Source organism: Aplysia californica, unplaced genomic scaffold (assembly GCF_000002075.1).
Source record: "Aplysia californica isolate F4 #8 unplaced genomic scaffold, AplCal3.0 scaffold00282, whole genome shotgun sequence".
Classification (NCBI taxonomy): Eukaryota; Metazoa; Mollusca; class Gastropoda; order Aplysiida; family Aplysiidae; genus Aplysia; species Aplysia californica.
The window spans coordinates 221,233-227,058 of record NW_004797552.1 but is presented as its reverse complement, the minus strand read 5'-3'; the positions used below and the strand labels follow the sequence as shown (position 1 = coordinate 227,058).

General features: G+C 40.5%; 1 long non-coding RNA gene across 1 annotated transcript; it reads right to left on the bottom strand.

The window, feature by feature from the left end:
- Positions 1–3,253: 3,253 nt before the first annotated feature.
- LOC118477897 lies at positions 3,254–4,355 on the bottom strand. The gene is made up of 2 exons (XR_004858682.1): positions 3,906–4,355; positions 3,254–3,854 (listed from the first exon to the last, which is right to left on the bottom strand). It is a non-coding gene; the product is annotated as an uncharacterized LOC118477897 (long non-coding RNA).
- Positions 4,356–5,826: the final 1,471 nt, after the last annotated feature.

The following is a 5,826-nucleotide window of genomic DNA, read 5'->3' as shown; positions in this document are numbered from 1 at the left end:
TATATATATAGTGCACGTTTAAAGAGAAAAGATTATGCATTGACCTTGTATTTTGGGGAGAAAAAAGTCGCCCCCAACAACGCAGCATTCCATACAATGATTTTTGGGACGCGAGTCACTTTGATTTAGACGTCAGAAAATAAAACAACTGTTGTTTGATTCAACGATAAATTAATTACTCATCTTTTTTCTTTCATAAAATAAAAAACAATGAATGAAAATATGGTAATATATTTTTTTAAAGTAATTGTCAAACACTACAATAATGCCACAAATTCACCTACAAACTTACACAAAAACAAAAAGAGTTAATGAAAAACTCCAGGAAAATCTGGTAGCGTATACACTGCACGTGAAGACGACGCAGATGTCAAGATTAAAAAATATACAAAATAATGCAGGTCTGCTCAGGTCACATCTCAAACTTGCTGTCCTTTTTTGAAACAGACAGACACAGCAGTATCATCATACATACATACATACATACATACATACATACATACATACATACAATCCACATTTCATCAAAGACAAACGACAAAAATGTAAAAAATACCCTTTCCATAATATGTAGATTCTATCTAATATCTAATAAAGTATATTTTGTCTGCGTGATATTCATATGAATGATAGAGAGAAAACCCCCCTCCCCCTGGAAATATACAGATAAAGGAGAGTGGTGGTAAATAGTAGTAGCCTTGCAAACAGATTGACTGTTCAGTACGAGACGCCGTCATATGTCACTTTTCAAAATGACGTGTGGCCAAGTCAGACACGAACCAGTCGAGATATGCTTTAGATCTTTGGTGAATTCTTTGTGGCAAACTAAATCATAATAGACAGCATTTGTATAGCGCAAATCCCCGCTCAACAGCAAGCTCTATGCACTTCACAATCTATACTATTTACCCCAGCAGACCTGAGAGCATTCTGAAACAACCTCAACTTCCTGGGAAGCATACAGTGCAAGCAGCCATTTATAGGTGCTAAAACACTGACATACTGACAAGATCTTTCGCTGTCTATGGCCGGGCACCCATTACCACCTGGGTGAAGTGAGGAAAAATTCGTGTAAAGTGCCTTTCCCAAGGACACAACGTCGGGCCCGCGGCTTGAACCCCCGACCCCGCAACCTCACGATTACGAATGAGTACGGTAGCCTAACCACTTGGCCACCGACGCCACATCATATATGGGCCCAGCTTCACTATGCATGCATACCCATGTATCTTCTCCAGCCCCAACTTCACCGCCAGCTCTTAGTTTTTTGTCCTACAAGTCGTGCTGGTTTTTTTCACACACTGGCCCTCAAAATTGGCACCCGTTCTTCCTCCCCCGGACAGGAGTGTAGACTGTGTTGATCGCTCCGTGTCAGATTCTGTCATACGTAACTTTTCAAAGTCGCTTACGTCAGACTCTTACACTACGCAGTCGATATGTACCATAGAAATGTATAAATATATGTACCGTATATGTATAAAAATTTATATTACCATACACATAGTTAAATGTATATATTTATGTACCATACAAGTATTTCTATTCATATGTACTAGACATGTACTTTTATGTACCATATTTGCACATTATCGGAGAATGAGCGGCCACTGATGCCACAATTACCCCAGAATGAGCAGTCTGGCACACAGGGACTATGCTGCTAGCTATCTATGACAGTAGGAGGCGACAAACGACACGCACAGACCCCATAGTCTCGCTTCGGCACCGCGACCAGCACAGAATTTGTCGCTACCTGTGACAAAAAGTTACAATTTGGAGCACAGAATTTGTCGTTAGCTGTGACAAAAAGATATATTTTGAAAAAGCAGACCTATGACGTCAAAGGAACAACTGGCTAGTAAAACAAGTATTTCTAGGGCTACCACGTTGACAGGATGCACTATAAGCTATAAGAAAACCATCAGATTGCTAGCGGAATACAGAGTCTGTAACTAGCCTAAACATTATTATCGCTAATAATAATTGATCATTTCTATCAGAATATTTATTATTATGTGTGTGACTGTGGGGCTGCTTTGAGGGCAAGGACACATCATAAGTGTCGGTGTGTGTATATATTTGTGTGTGCGTGTGTGTATGTGAGAGTGTGTATGTTTTAGTGTGTGTGTGTGTGTGTGTGTGTGTGGAAGAGAGGATGTGCGAGAGGGTATATCTGTTATGTGAGCGCCCCTGTGTGTGTGTTTGTCTGTGTGTGTGTGTGTGTGTTTGTCTGTCTGTGTGTGTGTGTGTGTGAATGTGTGAGTGGGGTGAAATACAAAACCAATATGAACCATCATCTGGCCAATAAAGATTCACCTGATAACACAATCATGTGTCTGCACTCCCTGACACTACAACAAGAGACCTGACTACACCCTTCTCACAAACCACAGTGGTAAACACATGACAACAAAACTAGCCGGAACTGGTCACGACTTTCTACCATGGCAAGAAACGCGCCCCGCGTCAAGGCAACGCCACTACACACAACACAGGTGCTACCACTGCCACGCGCCACGCGTCAAGGCAACGCTACTACACACAACACAGGTGCTACCACTGCCACGCGCCACGCGTCAAGGCAATGCTACTGCACACAACACAGGTGCTACCACTGCCACGCGTCAAGGCAACGCTACTACACACAACACAGGTGCTACTACCACTGCCACAACGCGGCAAGCCAAGCACAGCAACTGCGATATAATATATCTAGATCTAAGCCTTCGAATGCCGTCAGAACTGACTGAAGCAGTCACTTTCCACAAACACCACGTGATGCAGAACCCAACACAAGCGGGAAAATGCAGCGATAAAACAACAAAGTTATCCCCCACAATATTTCCTGTCCTTCTCAGTCATGGCTTTGCCACGTGTTGTAGTATACTGCCATAAGCTGACAAAACAACTTTTTTTTTTACTTCACAGCAGTTTCCAGAAAAATAGAGGCTTTTTTTTGTCAGCGTAACCATTTAAAAATTGAGTGATCCCAAAATTTGAATTCTAAATTATTCAAAAACTAGTCACAGTTTCAAGATTGATTTTTTTCACGCAAGTAGGGTAATGGATCAGGTTTTCGATTTAGCAAATAAAAAATGATGCCAATTTTGGTGCCAAAATGAGAAAAAAAAGGCATTTTGTCAACTTATGGCAGTATGGAGAAGGGGGGAGGGGGGGGGGATTGTATAATAACCAGAAGAAGAACAAGAGAGTTTGAATCTTACTACAAATGGAGCTAAGGCCAAGAGAGTTTGAATCCAGATAATGCTGCTCCAATAAGTCGTGTTTCCATTTGAGGTGTACAGGGGAAAATGGCGTAAGTCACAATTATTTGTTTTTGCCCGTCTGTTTCAACCTAAGTTTCGCTTGTTTCATTTCATCCATCTTATAATAATTTTTTTTTCAGAAACTGCTTGATTTTGGGTTGAAAAAAAAAAAAAGACAAAAAAATTTTATAACTGTAAAAGCAAGTGTAGAAAAACCATCCTTCTACATCATGACAGAACGCCTTCTCTATCACAAATCATTTCTGGCGCTCATATGACCTTATGCAGTTGTGAGCGCCGTAAAAACTCTACTAAAACAACAAACAAACAAATCAGTTCTTCTAGTTCTTCACTCACTTCACCTCAGTTTCTCAGAGCCTAAGACTACAACAATGAGGGAAAAAGATCCTCCTTTTCCAAGTCAGTTCTTCCGCAATCACTTCAATTGACTTTGTCAGCGCCAGGAGGGAAAAGATTCTCCTCCTAAAAAAGAAATCCCACGTGAATCTCCTCCCACGTCGGGTGTGAATTCTTCCTGAGAGGGGAAGTAAAAGGGAGAAAACTAGAGTGCAGCCGCTCTAGAACGACCTCCGATAGAACCACATCCTCTGTATAGCCACATGGTCGCTCTAGAACGACCTCCGATAGAACCACATCCTCTGTATAGCCACATGGTCGCTCTAGAACGACCTCCGATAGAACCACATCCTCTGTATAGCCACATGGTCGCTCTAGAACGACCTCCGATAGAACCACATCATCTGTATAGCCACATGGTCGCTCTAGAACGACCTCCGATAGAACCACATCCTCTGTATAGCCACATGGTGCCCCGGTCCGGATTTTTCCCCTTATATATCATTAGTCATTTCTTGTTGCCTCTCTATAACAACCCTCTACAACAACCCTCTACAACAACCCTCTATAACAACCCTCTATAACAACCCTCTACAACAACCCTCTATAATAACGACATTATTTTTCTGGTCCCGACAATACTGTCGTTATAAGAGAGGCTGCGCATGCTCTGGTGTGGTTTGCTTCTTCTTTCCTATCAAACATCTATCGTCTTTGTCTCCCTTCCTTCATTTTTATGTTTGTTACTCTCATGTCAAACCTCTAATCTTCTGGCGCTCATAGGACCTTATGCAGTTGCGAGCGCCGTAAAACCTCTACTAAAACAAACAAGAGGTTGCACTGGGTAGAAAAACAAGTAGCATAGACTATGTAGAAGAGAACAGATTACCGTATGTCCTGACGGTGTTTGTGTGTTTAGTTTAAGTAAGAGTTTTACAGCACTTACAACACAAATAGGTCATATAAGTACCAAAGATTAGAGGTGTTGCTAGAGAATGACATACAGAGAAAAGGAGGAGAGATAAGAGAATGATAGATGCTTGATAGGAATGAAGGAGGAGAGACAAGAATGATAGATGCTTGATAGGAAAGAAGGAGCAAACCACACTAGAGCACCCACCGACCACCCACTATGAAAACATATCCTGAAGTCTTCGGATCCTCCAGAAACGCGCGCGCTGAACTCAAAATTTATGGTTCATATTGTCTAATACTTTGTAACATGATGACTACTTCTTTATAGAGTGCATTATGACATACACAAAGAGATTAATTAAAATATAAATATAGATCAGGCAAAATAGTCAAAAATATGAGTTTCCAGATTTATCCGGAAAGTTGGCACCTCTGCTCCAAACATTGCTCTTGATTATGCACGTTTGTCGGACAAAGTCATAGAAACAAAACCCACAGCTCAGGCAGCCGACAACTCCCGGAAGACAAATGTCGCACACACAGAGGCTGTTTGCCAACACGTCTCGCAGAATTTACACACAATACGAGGCTGTCTGAGATGAGGGTGTTGGATAAACAGAATGAGGTTCCTTCTCTCCATACATCATATATCATACATCATATATCATACATCATATATCATACATCATAAATCATATATCATATATCGTATATCATACATCATATATCATACATCACATATCATACATCATATATCATACATCATATATCATATATCGTATATCATACATCATATATCATACACCATATATCGTAGTCGTCCAACAATCATCCAGTCTGGCACGCACATAACGAAACTGGTGTGACACGCGAAACTTTTCGTAAAGTACGAATTTTGATATGTACAGAGAATATAATATACAACATAAGAAAAATTTGGAACCTGAAAATCTGTTTGCAATGAGTGTGTTTCCTTTCGTGCCTGTTTCGTTATGTGTGTGTTTTGTTATGTATGCGTTTTGTTATGAATGTGTTCCAATAAATGCGCGCTAGTCTGTTACCCTTAAAAGTGTTGAAAAGTAAGAAAAACTGAGATCACATGACGTCAAACAAAACATCACTCTCCCTGACTGACACACATCAGATATAACTTCATAAAACGTATAAATAATCAACTTCAAAATTTTTAAAAAGGTTACAATCGTGTGGAAAAAGGACTAAAGGTTATGGAGAAGAGTGCCAAATCACGCCTCCCAGTATTAATTATAGATATGAGTGTGTTTGATAA